Source organism: Tachypleus tridentatus, chromosome 11 (genome assembly GCF_004210375.1).
Source record: "Tachypleus tridentatus isolate NWPU-2018 chromosome 11, ASM421037v1, whole genome shotgun sequence".
NCBI classification, from domain to species: domain Eukaryota; kingdom Metazoa; phylum Arthropoda; class Merostomata; order Xiphosura; family Limulidae; genus Tachypleus; species Tachypleus tridentatus.
In genome coordinates this window covers 76,436,492-76,456,800 of record NC_134835.1, presented here as the reverse complement: position 1 = coordinate 76,456,800, position 20,309 = coordinate 76,436,492, and the positions used below count along the sequence as shown (strand labels likewise).

General features: G+C 34.7%; 1 long non-coding RNA gene across 1 annotated transcript; it reads right to left on the bottom strand.

Annotated features, from left to right (window-relative positions):
- Positions 1-1,649: 1,649 nt before the first annotated feature.
- Positions 1,650-4,736, bottom strand: LOC143231538 (uncharacterized). The gene is made up of 3 exons (XR_013016969.1): positions 4,624-4,736; positions 3,768-3,832; positions 1,650-1,848 (listed from the first exon to the last, which is right to left on the bottom strand). It is a non-coding gene; the product is annotated as an uncharacterized LOC143231538 (long non-coding RNA).
- Between the last annotated feature and the right edge of the window lie 15,573 nt (positions 4,737-20,309).

Here is a 20,309-nt window from a genome sequence, read left to right as displayed (position 1 = left end):
GTGTTATCTCTTTTGCAAGTAAGAGGCATTCATCAGGACATTACATTCACGAGCACAACTACTTGTTACAAAGAATGCTAGAATTAGATATGCTATGAATTTGGTGAGTCAATCACAATTAGGTTATCCCTGTACATTCAGACTCATGTCACCAAATCTCATACACGCAATATTTTGGTTATAGTGTAATCTGAAACTGTTGGTTGTCCACAGACTATTTTAAGAACAACATTCAGTGCCATATTTCTGCTTTTCACAGCAGCCAGTTGCACTGACCTGTGTATCACTGTGTTAACTATTATGGAAAATTAGCAGCTGGAGTATTTAATATCATTATCCAATTTGCGAAACTAGCCTCACAACTGGTCGACCTCCAGTGACTCAGCGATGTATCTGCGAACTTACAACACTAGAAACTTGGTTTCGATACCCGTGGTGCGCAGAGCATAGATAGCCCTTTGTGTAGCTTTGTGCTTAGTTACAAACAAACAAACACAACTGCTCGTTATGCTCCTTTGTATGTACCAAGTCGAATTTTCTTTGATTTTTTCCCACTAGCCTATTGGGTTTGAGAATTGAATCTCAAATATTAAATTGCTACAAGAATTTTCTGTAAAAACTATATATATTATCGTCAGTGGTCAAAGGTCGAATTGCTTTAAGTTTTTTCTTCTCTTAACGAAAAGGAGTTCTGAATTCACTAGATTAGTTTGGTTTTTTTTTAATGATTCTCTTCGATTCGGACTCAATGTATAGTGTTTAGAAGGTTTTAACATTAAATCATAACACTCGCATAAGCGACAAAGTAGACTCATATGAACATTTTAGAAGACGTAATTTACACTATTAATATGAATTTAAATCTACTGAAATTACAGTGAGAAAACGTCCTGCTCCTCAGTGGTCAGCGGTAAGACTTTGGACTTCTCATGCTAAAAAACAGATTTCGATATCCGTGTTTGGAACAGAACAGATATTTGTTGTGTAGCTTTATGGTTAGATGCAAACAACTAAATATTTCTAAGATATCTTATTTTGAAATCAACCATCGATGAAGACAGAAATAACTGGAGACGTTATGCTCCAACATTTGAAAATCTTTTATTGATTTTAAAGCATTCTATAGCTTTATTTGTGCCTAATATTTTCTTCATGAAATAAATTCCTTATCTAAATATATAAGACTTTTGTCGCTACAGTTAATTTTGTTTTCATGAGTTTATTTTATGTGCAAAATTTTGAAAATACCTGACCTGTGCGTATTTTTGTACAGCAAAGCCACATCGAGCTATCTGCTGACCCCATCGTTGGGAATCTAACCTGTGATTTTAGTGTTGTAAATCTGTAAACTTACCACTGGACCAGCGGGGCACCATACCTGAATTTCATATGTAAAACAAATATCCACAAACAGAGCACATTACACACGAATGTTACATGATGTTTTCCTGATAAACGTTCCTGTGAAACGTTAAAATGTTTGAAATTATAATAACTATATGTATATGCATGAATAAGCTTTGAACAATGTTTTCTAATTTCGCTACATCAATAATCTTAAAATTGAAAAAGCATTTGGGACCTTCTGTTTATTTTAAAGCTGTAACAAAAAATTAATACCTGCATTCTCCCTTTCCATTTTAAAACAACAATATTCCCTTACCAACTTTTGTCTCAGGATATCAACTTCCTATCTATTTACCGCATAATAGCAAACTCAGTAGGTCGGAAATGAGCACTGATGTCTATCACAGGTTGTTAGTGAAGAGACACTATGCCCGAGTAACTTCACCCGATCTCTCTCAACCTTAACTTCCTGGTGTCGAGATTTCACGCATCGATTCCTCGCTACGTAATAAATGTACAATATTTTTTTTTATAAATATAATTCCTAGTTATGTTTGGAATATGAAACTAATAACATAAAATCGTCAAATTTACAGTCGAATTTTCATTACTTTTAGATCAGGCTTGATAAAACCAATTACGTTCAAATGTATACATTCCAAAGGCTCGAAATGCCTTAGAATTTTGAAACAAGTTTCTATGAAAAAAAAAAAGGTTTCATCATAAATTTTTGTTTATGGTTAAGGGTTATTGTGAGGAAAAAAAACACACACAGCTGAATGGGAAGTGGATATTTGTAAAAACATTCAGTTTCAGACAAAAAGTAACTATTTTGGAATATTTTCAATTAAACAAAATCATAAAAGTTATTTTACTAACTTAATTTATTGAAAACGAATTAAAATTAATAAAATAATCTCTTATGTTTTCTCACGCTTACTGAGTCAGTCTTTGTGTTTCTTGTTTGTCATAAAGCCCTAAGCTACACAATGGGCTATCTGCACTCTGCCTCCCACGGGTATTGAAGCCCGGATACCAGCTTTGTAATTCTACTGGCAGTGAGGGGCTCGATTGTTATGAGGAAATTAGCAAAGAGAACGTATATTTCGAAGAAGGAAAAGATTAGAGATTACTGTGTGTAATCCATGTTATGTAGCGTAATGTGAGAAAAAAGACAAAACAAAACTATTTAGTATCATTAAGGAATAAAGAGAAAATTATTATTACATTCATGGACGTCATTACATTACTCAGTCTATTTGTTTGTTTGTATTTAGGCACAAAGCGACACAATGGCCATCTGTTTGCTCTGCCCATTACGGGCACGAAACCTGGATTCTAGGCGGAAGACATGCCGCTGTGCCACTGGAGATATAATACTGATTCTGATCTATAATTAATACCAAATCAATATTTATCGATTGTGAATTATGACACCTCCAACGTTAGTTTTATTTATAAATAGGGTGTTATAAGAAAGAGGTTTCAAAAGCCAATACCCCATTAGAAGAGTATTTCAAAGATTATTGCAGAGGGTTTTTAACACAATCCTAATGGTTACCAATAAGCTAATAAGAAATATTACCATTTCTTTGTGTAGCAAAACATAGCAAGGACAGACTAAAATAGTATAGGATATAATTTTTTGCCATTCTTTTAAATACCACCTTTCATTTTTCAGATGTGTTATTTCATAGGTATAATCATTCAAGAAAATTGATATGGAAAACTTTCAGAATTTACAAGTCAAAGGTCCGGCCAGGTGGTTAAAGCACTCGACTCGTAACCTGAAGGTCGTGGGTTCAAATCCCCGTCACACCAAACGTGCTCGCCCTTTCAGCCGTGGGGGCGTTATAATGTAACGGCCAATCCCACTATACGTTGGCAAAAGACTAGTCCAAGAGTTGGCGGTGAGTGGTGATGACTAGCTGCCTTCCCTCTAGTCTTACATTGCAAAATTAGGGACGACTAGCGCAGATAGCACTCGATTAGCTTTGCGCGAAATTAAAAAAAAACAAGTAAAACAAATTATATGGGTAATGAAACTTTTATTATTTCGCTGTAAATTGTTTGAAAATCTTAAATTTGAAGATTTTAAAGCTAAATATTAAAGTTCTAGAGTTACGTAAAGATAATAACATCACTATGAACCTAAACATTGATATCTTCAAGTTTTAGGAAATTTATAGCAATAAAAAAAGCTGGTCAGTTAATTTAATTTTATATACAAACACCTAATCTTTGATACTTGATTAAAAATTGATTAAAGAAAGCCCTAGTGTGCAATACTAACCACAAATTCACACAAAACTTACAGCTTAATCTATCTGTTTGTACATCAGGGCCTCGCAACAGTTATTTGAATGCTTCTAACGCCAAATTTTAAAGGTAAAAAGAATATATTATTATTGTATGCTTACCAGAATTATTTCAGTTTCTGTATTGACGCTTCTACTATGAGGATTGTCAACTCGCTGAAAAAAACCTACAAAAATATCTGAAATTATTATCAAAAGTCAACTAGCAGTATAGGTAGGACCTAAAATAACTCAAAAAGTAATTTATGAATTATTGGAAACAGTTCTTTAGAGCAAGTTGTCAATAAATAGTTAGAGTGTTAAAGCTATACCTTACAAAGCTCTAAAACTTATAACGATTAGACTGCAATGAATCGCCATCCGGGTAACTTTTCTATAAACAATATTTTCGGTCATACCTCTGATAATTCCTTACCATATTTGATCAGCTTAGAAAAGTTATGATATGCTCAATTTTCTTGTACTATAATTTTTGTGATGTGAGAAAAACTACAAAGAACTTGGACCATCTTCGTTATTAGACATATAGACTACTGTGTAATTCGTGATGACCAGAAACCCACTTGAAGTAAAAATGTGACCAAAGAAGGTTGAAACGTTGGTCTCTGCTTTATTAGTAAAAGTGTTAATACCCATACCAGCCGTCCTGAGATAGAGAATGTTATGTAGGTGGTAGCCTTTTACGCCTTGACTTCAATTAAATAACTTCAGTTTATGATATTTGTTTCGAAACTCTCACAAGCCATTTAACCTTGTCCGTTCGTCATGCATGACTGCTAAGTACGAATGATATATATATATATGCCTAATACAATATAACCAAAAGACCTGTGAAATGAATTCCAGTGCAGTATAACTGCTCTTGTTATTTAAAAGGAACTATTCAAACATTTTTAACAATAAAATTTGTTTCAAAACGTATAAAGTAAATAACACAGTTAAAGTTAAACACACTTACCAGTAAGATGTAGTAAATTTGCCTTTGCAGCGGAATCGACCAAGAATAGAATGCTATGTTGCTACGCAACCATGATCCAGCTTTGACAAGATTATTCAGGTGCGCAACTTGACACGGACTACGAAACGTCTCAGTAGTTACGGAGATAACGATTCATCGATTATCAATTTTAGCATGAAAAACCTTCTGCAGTATTACACTTGTATAACAAATAATGAGCATTTTGTGCTACTTTATAAATATCTAATAACTGACGCATAAGAGGATCTAACAATTAAGTTGTCAATTTGATTCTATTCTATTAGTGTTTTGATCGATAATTTGCATAAGTCACAAAACATGTTCCAGGCTGTAATCAGCTTTAGATGTTCCAACCAGCGAATCTCCATTGGATGTTTTTTTTTATTTTCAGGTTTAAGAAGTGATTATTACAACCAATGGATGATACTGTTTCAAACAGAGATCATCAGAATGTGTAACTTGGTATGAAAATGTCAAAGAAGTAACCTGTCTAAATACTTATAGTCGACTCCTGTTCTGAGCTGTTGCTTTATATAATAAATAAACACGTAACCATCCGGCCACTGGACTGTTTATATTAATAAACAAACATGAAACCATCTGTCCACTGGACTTTTTACAATAATAAATAAACACGTAACCATCTGGCCCCTGACTGTTTGTAGTAATAAATAAAGTGGCTGAAGCGTCTAAACGTAACCGTTTTAAACAAATAATCAAAATAAAAGAATGCTTTGTTTGTTAAACTCAAAGCTACACAATGAGCTATTTATGCTGTGCCCACCACAGTTATTAAAACCACATTATTAACGTTATGATCCTTTAGACTTACCTATGAGCTACTGGAGGGCATAAAATTTTGGAAATAGTCATCAGAGCATATATTTCTTTTTTTATTCCATAACATTTTCTTATAAACATGAAAAATCCTCCACAGTTTCGACGCTTATTAAATGTGAAACGTTTTTTGTCATTCGTGTTGGGTATTAAAACAAACGTATGGGAATCATGTATTATGTGATTATATGAGAGTGTTCTTATACATGGATATGTATATATATATATGGAGATATTATTTACCAAACTTAAATTATATGCAAAAACGGCTCGTTTGGGCTGAGAAAACACTTTACATAGAAGAGCGAACAACGTTTCGACCTTCTTCGGTCATCGTCAGGTTCACAAAGAAAGAGGTAACTGACCGGAAGCTGACCACATGTTTGAAAGGGGTTGTGTAACTGTGTGTCGAAATGTAGAGGGCGGTATTAGATGTTTGAATATATAATATTATTTATTATATTAATATAGGTATAAAGGCGTTCCTTTATATTGGTTTATTTTGGGTTTAAGTTGTTGTATAAGTAAGGGTTCTTTAATTTTACGTTTGTTTATGTTTGTTTCTTTATTTAGTATTTGAGTGTTTTCTATGGTTATGTTGTGTTTATTTGACTTGCAGTGTTCGAAAACGTGTGAAGGTGACTTTTTATGTTCTTTGAATCTGGTTTCCATTTTTCTACTTGTTTCTCCAATATAGAAGTCGTGGCAGTTATCACATTGTATTTTATAAATAATGTTGGTGTGGTGTTTGTCAGTGTAGTTTTTACATAGTATAGACCTCAGTTTTGTGCCGGGTTTTGAATAAATTTGGTATTAATTGAATGTCATATTTTGTTACTAATTTTGCCAAATGTTGGTTATTTGTTTGCTGATGTCGGGAATATATGGTATACAGCAGTATATGGTTTCGTGGTTTTTTGATTCTTGAGCTGTATTTACTTTAGTTGGTTAATTTTGCTTTCTGTCTAGGTGTGTGCGTATAATGTTTTCTACGGTTTGTGGAGGAAACTTATTGATGTTGGTGAAGTATTGTTTTATTTTGTCTAATTCATCGTTAATTTTATCTGGTGAGCATAGAACAACTAACCCCTAATTTTGTAAAGGTAAAACTTTCAGAAAATTTTAATACATACACAAACATTATCCAAAATTTACAGAAAAAACTACTGAAAGCCATGTTGAACACAAAATACAAAGAACTACATGACTTACAAAAAACAAAAAATGAATCTAGACCATCAACTGGCATGCTGCATTAAACCAGAGATTTACGGACTTATACAACGAAACATAAACCAAATCAATACTAAAACGACAGAGACAAAAAAGATCTGCCACAAAAAAAACTAGAAAAACTAAGATGCAAACAACAGAAAAGACACCAAAACGACAAACCGTTGACTAACCTCATAATTAACAGATCCGACCGTCAATTAAACACAGACGAGATACATCTACTTAACAAAGGACTCAACTTCGCTATAGCACCTAGGCACATTCCAACCATAGAAATCAAAACATGTTTAGAAGATCTAGCCAGGAGACTTGTGATACTTTCTACAGAGAACAAAAAACAAGGAAACAAACCAAAAACAACCAACAGAAAGAAGACAACTTAGATAATTTTATTGACATCCAACAGCCAACCTTCCCAGGTAAAATTACAAATTTATATTTTCCAGAAACACCTAAAAACAACATCTTAAACGATTTTTCAAAGAATTTTCTCACAAAACCATCAACATAATTTCACAAAACAGAAAACTGAAAACAACCTTACAAAAATAGACATTAATTGCATAAAAACCTAAAACAAGACAAAAACATAAAAATTCTAAAAGCAGATAAAGGTAACGCTATAGTCATAATGAACACGAATGAATACATCCAAAAAATGAATAACATCCTATCAGACACGAACAAATTTAAACCAATACACATGAATCCAACAAAGACACACGAGACGCAACTGAACAAATTACTACTACAAATGAAAAAAGCCAACACAATTTCACAAACACTTTATTCCTACCTACGTAAAACCGACTCACGCACACCACAAATATACGGCATCCCCAAACCTCATAAACCAGATTGTCCATTACGACCAATAATGTCCACATATGAATCGTTTAATTACAACCTTGGTAAATACATAGCATGGGCATTCTCCAAATATGTAACATCAGCCAGCTCATTTATCAAAGACTCTTTTAATTTCAAGTCTAATCTAAATCAACTTAATCATAAAGCCTTAATGGCCAGTTTCGATGTTATATCCTCTTTACAGAAGTTCCAACCACTGAAGCCTGCAAGATAGCCTTAGAACTCTATATCCGAGACCCTAACCCAACTATAGAAATTCCCAGTAACCAGTTAGCAACCCTCATAGAATTCACCACGATAAAGACAAACTTCATGTTCAACAACCAAAACTATATACAAACAAACGGCCTAAGCATGGGCAACCCAGTATCACCAGTTCTAGCCAATATTTTATGACACAAGTTGAAACACAAGCAATTAACACAGCATTACATCCACCACTATACTGGTATAGATATGTAGATGACACGGTTGCGGGATTCAAATCTACAGAACACATACTTAATTTTTTCAATCACATTAACTCTATACATCCCAACATCAACTTCACATGTGAACAGGAAGAAAACAATCAAATATCATTTCTTAACCTCAGAATTACAAGAACTGATACACAATTCCAAACAGAAATCCACCGAAAAATCACCCATACTGGTCTATACATTCCTTGGGACTCAGCACATGAAATAAAACAAAAACTCAACATACTAAGAAACCAAATAAACACAGCCATAAAACTATGCTCACCAGATAAAATTAACGATGAATTAGACAAAATAAAACAATACTTCACCAACATCAATAAGTTTCCTCCACAAACCGTAGAAAACATTATACGCACACACCTAGACAGAAAGCAAAATCAACCAACTAAAGTAAATACAGCTCAAGAATCAAAAAACCACGAAACCATATACTGCTGTATACCATATATTCCCGACATCAGCAAACAAATAACCAACATTTGGCAAAAATTAGTAACAAAATATGACATTCCAATTAATACCAAATTTATTCAAAAACCCGGCACAAAACTGAGGTCTATACTATGTAAAACTACACTGACAAACACCACACCAACATTATTTATAAAATACAATGTGATAACTGCCACGACTTCTATATTGAGAAACAAGTAGAAAATGGAAACCAGATTCAAAGAACATAAAAGTCACCTTCACACGTTTTCGAACACTGCAAGTCAAATAAACACAACATAACCATAGAAAACACTCAAATACTAAATAAAGAAACAAACATAAACAAACGTAAAATTAAAGAACCCTTACTTATACAACAACTTAAACCCAAAATAAACCAATATAAAGGAACGCCTTTATACCTATATTAATATAATAAATAATATTATATATTCAAACATCTAATACCGCCCTCTACATTTCGACACACAGTTACACAACCCCTTTCAAACATGTGGTCAGCTTCCGGTCAGTTACCTCTTTCTTTGTGAACCTGACGATGACCGAAGAAGGTCGAAACGTTGTTCGCTCTTCTATGTAAAGTGTTTTCTCAGCCCAAACGAGCCGTTTTTGCATATAAATTTCTCAACAAGTGGGTTTCTCGTCATCACTGAAACTTAAATTATGTTTATTGTTCGTTGCTAGGACTTTATATTAAATTCTTCAGTTCATAGGTCACTCCCTATCTGGCTTCCTGAAAGTACAAAACCCTAAAAGTAGTATTGTAACCAGTCAGAATATATATTGAAAATAAAATGTATCCAGTTTTTATACGTATTTGAGAATAACAATGTTCAAACTATATTCATATTCGGCCCGTCATGGACAGGTAGTTAAGGCACTCGACTCGTAATCTGAGGGTCGCGGGTTCAAATCCCCGTCACACCAAACATGCTCGCCCATTCAGCCGTGGAAGTGTTGTAATATGACGGTCGATCCCACTATTCGTTGGTAAAAGAGTAGCCCAAGAGTTGGCGGTGGGTGGTGATGAGTAGCTGCCTTCCCTCTAGTCTTACACTGCTAAATTAGGGACGGCTAGCGCAGATAGCCCTCGAGTAACTTTGCACGAAATTCAAAACAAACTAAACAAGCAGTCATTCATATTCGTTATAAAGAACTAGCTAAACCTATCCGTTAAGAAAACAAAACATTAGATAATGTTCCCCTTCCTTCTTTCTTTTGTCAATAAATCTCTAATAACCGCATTAACTAATAATTTTATACTTTGCTTTGTTAACGGTAACTGATTACGTCTTTAAATTCAAGCCACATATTCATAAGAAATTGGACAATTACGATATTGCAAGGTATTTTTGTCACCCTTCTGTGACACAATTCATAAAATCCCAATAGTCTATGTACAACGTCGGACAGTTTCCAGCTATCATACTAAAAATTACTCTGATCGACATAGTTAACTCTCGATATTAAAACACACACCTAATGGGTCATATTTTTGGGACTATTATGTATCTAATTAGAAAATAAAGTTAAAATAAATACGCCCCCCCACCCACTCTCGAATTGACAATCTCACAAATACAAACTTTAGTCGTTTTTTTTCTGACGTATTAAATATACTTAGTTGTAAAAGTTATTAGAGGAGTCACTACTCGAGCGAATTTGTAACATTTACTAATCATGTTTGTGAAAGATTAATTTTTTCTTGAGCAATAAAACACAATGCACTGTTTTCTTTGTAATTCAGGTTTTGCTGTCTATTACTTACGTGTTTTCTTGTTTCTTGGATAATTCGGTGCAACTTTCTATTCGGGTCCCGGCATGGCCAGGTTGGCTAAGGCGTTCGATTCGTAATCAGAGGGTCGCGAAATCGAATCCCCGTCACACCAAACGTGCTCGCCCTTTTAGCCGTGAGGGCGTTATAATATGATGGTCAACCCCACTATTCGTTGGTAAAAGAGTAGCTCAAGAGTTGGCGGTGGTTGGTGATGACTAGTTGCCTTCCCTCTAGTTTTACACTGCTAAATTAGGGACGGCTAGCACAGATAGTCCTTGTTTAGCTTTGCGAGAAATTCAAAACAAACAAACAATTAACCCTTTGTTCGTTTATTTAACTTAGACTCTTATTTTATTTTAATATTTCAACATCGTGCTTTTCTAAATAATAACATCCAATCAGAGTAAGTATATATTCAGAGCGAAACGCCAAATCAACCCAGTCATGAGTATAGCTAATTAAATATACTTTTCTTACATTTCTATTTATAAATATCAGAATCCATTGGTTTACCAATTGGGTACTCACTCTATGATGACATTTTCGGCCTTAATCCCAGTATGTCTCCTAAGTTTGGTTAGCGTAATAACAAACAATAAGTCAGAATAAAATGTAATTGGTATTCTCTATAATGATTTCTATCACTAATACTGTTTATAAAAATAAGTATAAATTAATGACACAAAATTTGCGGTGGGTAATTGTTTGTTTTGTTCTGAATTTTGCGCAAAGCTACTCGAGAGCTATATGCGCTAGCTGTCCCTAATTTAGCAATGTAAAACTAGAGGAAAGGCAACTAGTTACCACAACCCACCGCCTACTCTTGGGCAACCCTTTTACCAACGAATAGTAGGATTGACCGTCACATTATAACGCCCTCACGGCTGAAAGGGCGAACAGGTCTGGTGTGACAGGGATTCGAACCCGCGAATTACGAGTGGAATGCCTTACCCCCCCTTGGGCATGCCGGGCGGTGGGTAATTGACTAGCCTTTATCCCTCATGCCTACCAGTTGAAAGTTAAGGATAATTGGAGCAGCTAGATCGAGAAAAGATGAAACAAACAAATAATTTGTTAAAAGTTTTAATGCTTTTTATTTCAAGCACATAAAGCTATTTCGTGATTTCTTATCTTAACGATTATTTTATACAGAAAGTTATTTTTAAATCAACAATATCGAAATAATCGTCTTTATGGCATCTTTCGTGGAAAACAACTTATTTTTTAATGACGTCTTTTTGACGTCATTTGTGGGACGGTTTTGAACTGAAATGTACCAAAACTAATTACTTCAAAAATCAATGACCAATGCGGTACAAACAAGATCGAAAAAAATAAAAAATAGATGAAATCGCTTGCAATAACTTGGAACTTATTCAGCAGATAGTTAAAATGCTATTTGAGACAAGAAATAATATTTAGATCGAAATAATACTTTTTAAAAATAGTTTAGAAGCATAAATACGATTTATGTCAAATAGAATTCAGGAAATGTTTTTTTAACACAAAACAACATTTCACATTTTTATTTGATATGTTTACGACATGAATTCAGTTATCAAATTCAGTTAGCAGAAATAAAACAAAAATAGTTCACGTTCATTGTCAGAAATATATATACTGTTAAAGATTCATGTTTTTTATCAAATATAATACGCCATAAAAATAACTTATGAATGTACTGGAACAAAGAAATGAAACCGTGACTATAAATTTAGTTCAACCTAGTTGTCATCCAAAATATGTAACTGTCTCAGAATCAGGATCTCAGATACGTTCGGTTTGTTTTTGTTTGTTTTTTGGAATTTCGCACAAAGCTACTCGAGGGCTATCTGTGCTAGCCGTCCCTAATTTAGCAGTGTAAGACTAGAGGGAAGGCAGCTAGTCATCACCACCCACCGCCAACTCTTGGGCTACTCTTTTACCAACGAAAAGTGGGATTGACCGTCATATTATAACGCCCTCACGGCTGGGAGGGCGAGCATGTTTGGCGCGACGCGGGCGCGAACCCGCGACCCTCAGATTACGAAGCGCACGCCTTAACGCGCTTGGCCATGCCGGGCCTTGACACGTTCGGACAAATAAGGATAAGTTGTGGCGAAGAGCATCTAATAATCATGTGATAATTTAGGAGAGGCATGACATATCGAATCTGTTGTTCTTCCACCGAAAAAAATCAAAGGCCCGGCATGGCCAGATTATTAGGGCGATCGATTTGTAATATGAGGGTCGAAGATTCGAATCCCCGTCGCACCAAACATGCTCGCCCTTTCAGTCGTGTGGGCGTTATAATGTGGGGGCGGTCAATCCCACTATTCGTTGGTAAAAGAGTAGCCCAAGAGTTGGCGATGGGTGATGATGACTAGCTGCCTTCCGTCTAGTCTTACTTACACTGCTACATTAGGGACGGCTAGCGCAGATGGATCTCGTGTAGCTTTGCCCGAACTTAACAAACAAACTGAAAAGCAAACAAAGGTTTAACGACTTATCTCGACGAAAGATAAAGAATCCCACGTTTTTATAAATGTATTAAAAATAATGTTATTACTTAGTAATTCCAGTAGAGTATTATAAGATTTATTTTATCTCAACATGGGCACGTACGTGCGCGTCTGATTGTTCTTATAACTGGAGACAATAATTGAGATGAAAACAACTATTTATCTTACCTAAAATATTTAGTTTCAACTGACATTAGATAAGAACTCCATACCCACTTAGTGTTCAATAAAACATCTTACATTTAACTGAAAGTTGTATATTCTAAGTGAGCGCCCCCAGTGGCACAGTTTTTTTTTTTAATTTCGTGCAAAGTTACACGAGGGCTATCTGTGCTAGCCGTCCCTAATTTAGTAGTGTAAGACTAGATGGGAAGCAGCTAGTTATCACCACCCACCGCCATTTCTTGGGATTGACCGCAACATTATAACGCCCACACAGCTGGGAAGGCATGTTTAGTGTGACGGGGATTCAAACCCGCGACCGGCTGATTACAATTCGAGTGCATTAACCATTTGACCATGCCGGACCAGGCAGAGTGGTACGTCTGCACACTTACGACATTAGAATCCAGGTTTCGATACCAGTGATGGGAAGAGAACAGTTAGCTCATTTTGTAGCTTTGAGCTTAATTACAAGTCTAATTGAAAATACATGCACTCTTTTCACTTACAAAACAGTTATAATTTGTTTGTAGATTAAATGAGAAAACATTGTGATAGCTGTATTAAATAAATGGTTTGAAGAAATAAGAAAATGAAATCCTCTTCTTTACTTGTTAGACAGGTTATTCTAATGGTATATTAGTTGATTTTGACTAGAAAGAACTTCTTAAGAAAATATCTTTACAGAGTTAGTGAAAAATACGTCCGCTTCTGAACTACTATCTAGATGATCAGAAGATTTACCCTTTTATCAACACAGCCGGCATGGCCAGGTAGTTAAGGCACTCGACTCGTATTCTGAGGGTCGCGGGTTCGAATCCAAGTCATACCAAACATTCTCGTCATTTCAGCTGTGGGGGGTGTTATTACGTGACGGTCAATCCCACTATTCGTTGGTAAAAAGAGGTGGTGGCTGGCTGCCTTCCCTCTAATCTTACACTCCTAAATTAGGGATGGCTAGCGCAAGAATGGCTCGTGTAGCTTTGCGCGAAATTTAAAACAAACCAGAATCTATCAACACTTTTTCTCATAACTTCACACTCACTGTATTCACATCATCATTATATCTCACCCATTGTACCCGCGTTGTCTATGCTTGTACTGAGTTGTTATCAAGGTTATTTGATCCGGAAAGGCAATATCACAATTTCATATGACAGACAGTCATATCCATTTCCGTTCTTTCTTTGTGGATCCACACTATAAACTGGTATTGTTAATTTTAGTCATCTAAGAGTTCAGATTAACTTCCTCACACACTCAGGATCGGAGGAGTTGCTTATTTGATTTTTAAGTCCGGAGAAAACGAAACACTGAGATCTGAGCAAACTCAACGAATATATAGTAATGTTATTAACCAGTGATGTCCCCTTATCTCCCTGATAAACAGCAATTACAATAAACTTAGAATCAGTTTAATTCCATGTAGACTCGTTTGGATAATTAAACATATTTTGATGCTCTGATTATTAACCATCTTAATTCTTTTGTTTTCCTCCAATCCATCTTCACTAAAATACCAACATATACCTCCTAGGATCTTCGAGCTTCATGAGGTATTTTTGGACGAAAATTTCAAGATTTATGAGGTTACCCAACTGACGAATTAAAGCATTCTGGTAATTGTAAGATATTATTTTATAACATTTCTTTGATCAGAAGCAACTGATAATTCCATTCGTAGACTTTTCTCTATATCTTCACCCCGTACAAATAAATAAGGAAAGATACTATAGGAAACAACAGGTCAAAGCGACTCATTGGTAGTGAGAGATGTTAATATTGATAGAAAAAATTTTGAGTCATCAGACCCAAGGAAGAAAACCTGATTGCAAATAAGTCAAACATTTTAAAATATATTTCTATTATCTCTCTTTGTCTTGGAGAAGAATATCTTTTGGTCAGTTTTCTACTACATCTAAAAAAGGTACTTGCTCTCTTTATCAGTTGGAGCTGGTGTGGCCAATTAATAAGAGTTCCAAGAACTGTGAATCCAAAGATACAGGTTCGCTTTCCATTTCCACAAAAACACGCTCCACACTCTATGGCCATAGAAGAGCTTTAAGATTGACAGTCACATTCTACTAATCGATCATACAAGAGTAACATAAGAGTTAATGATTGTTGCTGTGGAATGCTGTGTCATCTCTCCTAAAACAAATTGTTCAATATGTTGTATTATTCATAAAAAAGTATTTTTTGTGTGTAATTATCAATAGTTATGTCTATGAAAAATACATTTATGACAATATAAGGATGATTCGCTTGCCAGAAAAAAATTGTTTTTAAAGTCACAAAACGTTTTAATTGGATCGTAACGAATTCTTTATTCAATGACCTCTGATATATATATATATAATTTGTTTTGTTTTTTATTTTTACGCAAAGCTATACGAGAGCTCTCTACGTTAGGGGCCCCTAATTTAGCTGCCTTATCTCTAGTCACCCACTGAGTCAATAACATTATGGTACCATTAATCTCAGACGAGAAAAGAACCGTGAAAATTCCCTTATAGAGGTATTTATTCTTGATAAGACTTTATTATTATTCCTTTTCATAACAAAGATATCTGTCAGATATTAAAGATTGTTTATCTGTGATGACGAGAAAATCAACTTGAAGAGAAATATATGTATGCAAAAACGGCTGGTATGGATAGAGAAAACTCTATGTAGAGGAGCGAACAACTTTTCGACTTTCTTGGGTCATCGTCAGGTTCACAAAGAAAGAAAGAGGTAACTGACCGATAGCTAGCCACATGTTTGAAAGGGGTTGTGTAATTGAGTGTAGGAATGCAGAGGGCGTGCTTAGATGTTTGATTATATGTTAAAATATATATGTGTTTCTTTGTTTGGTTTATTTTGGGCTTGAGTTGTTGTATAAGCAAGACTTCTTTAATTTTGCGTTTGTTTATGTTTGTTTCTGTATTTAGTATTTGAGTGTTTTCTATGGTTTGTTGTGTTTATTTGATTTACAGTGTTCGAAAACGTGTGAAGGTGACTTTTTATGTTCTTTGAATCTGGTTTCCATTTTTTCTACTTGTTTCTCCAATATAGAAGTCGTGGCAGTAATCACATTGTATTTTATAAATAATGTTGGTGTGGTGTTTGTCAGTGTAGTTTTTACATAGTATAGACCTCAGTTTTGTGCCTGGTTTTTGAATAAATTTGGTATTAAATGGAATGTCATATTTTGTTACTAGTTTTGCCAAATGTTGGTTATTTCTCTGCTGATGTCAGGAATATATGGTATGTAGCAGTATATGGTTTGGTGATTTTTTGAATCGTAAGATATATTTACTTCTGTTGGTTGATTTTGCTTTCTGTCTAGGTGTGTGCGTATAATGTTTTCTACGGTTTGTGGAGGAAACTTATTGATGTTGATGAAGTATTGTTTTATTTTGTCTAATTCATCGTTAATTTTATCTGGTGAGCATAGTTTTATGGTTGTGTTTATTTGGTTTCTTAGTATGTTGAGTTTTTGTTTTGTTTCATGTGCTGAGTCCCAAGGAATGTATAGTCCAGTATGGGTGATTTTTCGGTGGATTTCTGTTTTGAATTGTGTGTCGGTTCTTGTAATTTTGAGGTTAAGAAATGATACTTGATTGCTTTCTTCCTGTTCACATGTGAAGCTAATGTTGGCATGTATAGAGTTAATGTGATTGAAAAAATTAAGTGTGTGTTCTGTAGACGTGAATCCCACAATCGTGTCGTCTACATATCCGTACCAGTATTGTGGTGGATGTTATGCTGTGTTAATTGCTTGTGTTTCAACTTGTGTCATAAAAATACTGGCTAGAACTAGTCATACTGGGTTGCCCATGCTTAAGCCATTTGTTTGTATATAGTTGTGGTTGTTGAACTTGAAGTTTGTCTTTACTCAACTACACAACCGCCTTCAAACATGTGGTCAGCTATTGGTTAGTTACATCTTTCTTTGTGAACCTGACGATGACCGAAGAAGGTCGAAATGTTATTCGCTTCTCTATATAGAGTTTTCTCTATCCATACCAGCCGTTTTTACATATAAAATATTGTTTAGTGTAGGTATTATTAATTAATTTATTTTGTGAGTTAATATTTTATTATTGTTTATTGTGTTTTTTTTCATGATAACAGATTTAAAAACAAATTATTATCAGAAGTGTTTGCAAGCTATTGATGTCGAGGCTGCGAAGATTTATAGAACGCCACAGTGAAGGCTATTAAAAATGGCCACCAGACGAGAGACCAGAGAGCGTGAAAAGAGCCAAAAGTGAAGCCGAGTGGAAGAGAATTTTGGTCATAGAAAGTAATAAAATGTAAAGTTAACTGTCATCGGAGTGAATAGTCTAACGGTTGATATGTTAATGTGAAATTAACAGTTTTCTGACATATTAGAATAATACTTTATTTCATTAAAGGGTGTTCTAAAGTAATTGAACCAATGTGAGTGGACTTTGACAAAAGGCAGACAATTTTTAGAAACACGAAAAATGAATAGACGATATTTGATGTAGAGGATGCAACCATTGTAACTCAACTACAGCATAAGTGAACTATACATGAATTTTATGACAATAGAAATAATAGTGTGGCATTTCAACTAGATTTAAAAGCAAGTGAACAGGCTTGAGTAAGCTGTGAACAGCAAGAAGAGAACTATATAGTATTTAAGATATAACTATGACCTCCATAATGTAATGCATTTTGTACATACGTTTAACTTATTTGTAATGTATATATTATTTTAAAACAAATGGAGTTAGTGCTGTCCGTTTATTATTTTAATTTATCGCTAACAAATCACAGACACCTACTGTAGAAGAATTCTTAGCTCGACACACCCATACACTTACTTTAATATATTCTATTAAAAAGTTTCTGTCAATAACAATAATTTTTATTGAGTTCTAAAAATAATTTATATATATATATATAAATACAAAAATATTGTTTGAACAATTAAGTAGATATTTCCATCAAAAGAAATGATTGCGGTTAAAAACGACAATGCCAGAAACCGGGTTTCGATGGGCGAGCACAGATAAGCCATTGTATAGCTTTGTGCTTAACTACAAACAACAACAAAAGAAAAATTGCATAAATTAAAAAAGATAACCAGAGCATAGGTCTATAATGTGATTTGACTGTCATTTTTATAACGCATTTCCAGCTCTGAAGTGCGAAGAAAGATTTTCTTTTGATGGTGAAGAACCGTGACCACTGGGACATGCTCGGCCCCATCGTTATGGAAACTGTGTAGAAAGTACATTGAAAGATTTACAATTTGATAAATTTACATGTAATAGTAGCAGTAAGCCTACTTAGCAATACTGATAATGTGCGTGATTTACCTATTAATGCTTATATATGTAGTTAATCACATATTTCTACAGTGATATTTGTAGACTAACCAATACAACGAATGGTAAAATTTATAATACAAAAAAATCAGGTATGTTTTAGAATATCATGTTTTATTATTTTTTAATTTTTAACTAAAAGTATTATAATATTATATTAATGATCACATGAACTACGTACGTTTTGTTGAATCAGCAAAAACTTCTCTTTCCAAATTATTACTGATCATCAGCAAGAGAGCAGGATGCTGGGAACTTAATATTTCAGTACAGAAGTTGAGTATGTTATGTTGCAAAGATAATGGAACACCGCGGCTTCAGTTACAGCTATTGCGCCGTGACCGGTCATGCTCTATCCGTTGGCAATAGTCTCTCAGCGTATATTCCATAGTAGAAGGCTTTGCCACAAGTCTGTTATATCTACAGCATACCACTCCTCTCTGCTGGCTTTCCATAATTCCAACAGTCGATCGTACAGAAATTCATAAACAATGAATAATGTGAGTTAACCAGTATCTCCATACGTTATAAAATGAATACTAGGTTTATTCCCAAGCTGTTTGAAGTATGAGGCAGTTGAACGAACAAGTTGTAGAAGTAAGGCGTGTGCACTGTTGCTTGTCTAGACGGAAATTTATCGTTATTGTGTTGAGTATTGTTTTTGCTTTGATCATGTGGACGACCTTTGTTACTGACTTTTACAATGTAGATTTCCACCTGTTATAACAGACTATATTTTATTCAGCCCGACTTATTGTAAGTCTTTTTATAGATGGGCCTGAGACTTCAAGCACATCCATATTCTTTTTGTTTTATAGAGTCATTAAGTACAAGAGATATCCTCATCTTGAAAATTCTAGATCCCTAATCTAAATAAATATTTATGAGGTTAGTGTCTGCGTCCGGCATGGCCACATGGCTAAGACACTCCACTCATAATCTGAGGATCGCGGGTTCGAATCCCCCGTTACACCAAACATTCTCGCCCTTTCAGCCGTGGGGGCGTTATAATGTGACAGTCAATTCTACTATTTGTCGGTAAAAGAGTAGCCCAAGAGTTGGCGTTGGATTGTGATGACTATTTGCCTTCCCTCTAGTTTTACACTGCTAAATTAGGGACCGCTAGTGCAGATAGCCCTCGTGTAACTTTGAGCGAAATTCAAATCAAACCTTAATGTTTGAATATTTTTTTTATCGGAAATGGCTGATGGGCATATTCAAAAACGTTTTAATATGACGTACTCAGTCTCTCTTTGTGTGTTTAAATTTGTATTGAGTAAATATATTGGCACTTGTGCAAATACGTCACTTAAAATATTTTGTATTTCTATGTTGTAATATTATACATCAGGGGGTGTGCAACATTTTTCGTCGGTGGGCCATATAACCAACTTCATCAATCAAGCGGGGCCACTTAAAAACAAGCTTATTCGTGTACATGCACAATAAATTAAAAAAAATTCTCAAAATGCAAGCAATAATATTTTATATTTTTGCATGAGTGATCATTTTAGTGCGACACTTGAAATTTAGAGTCCTTGCAGAGCTTGTCAATATCAGCTTTGACAGAAGTGGTTGCCACTCTTAACTGACTGGTCAAATGTTCATCAGTCAGCTGACTTCTACATTTGGTTTTGATGAGCTTCATTTTGGAGAAAAATTGCTCACAGCAGTAGGTGCTACCAAAAAAGGAAGGCAATTCTTTGTGCATGACGGGACAAATTGGGAAACTTTTCACGTACACAGAGTTTGTAAAAGTCTAGCAAACTGTTTTCAGAGAATTTCCTTTTAGTGTCCATGTCAGCCTGCAGTTCAATGAGTTCCATTTGGCAATCATCAGGACTGTCTTCCACTGCCAAATCAAAAGGTTGAGCGAACAATTTCAATCTAATTTCAATTTGTCTGAAATCTGGAAATCTGTTTGCAAACTCATCACGCAGCTTTTGTACACTGGTTCCATATTTGGTGCAATCCAGATTAGGAAATTCCAGTTTCC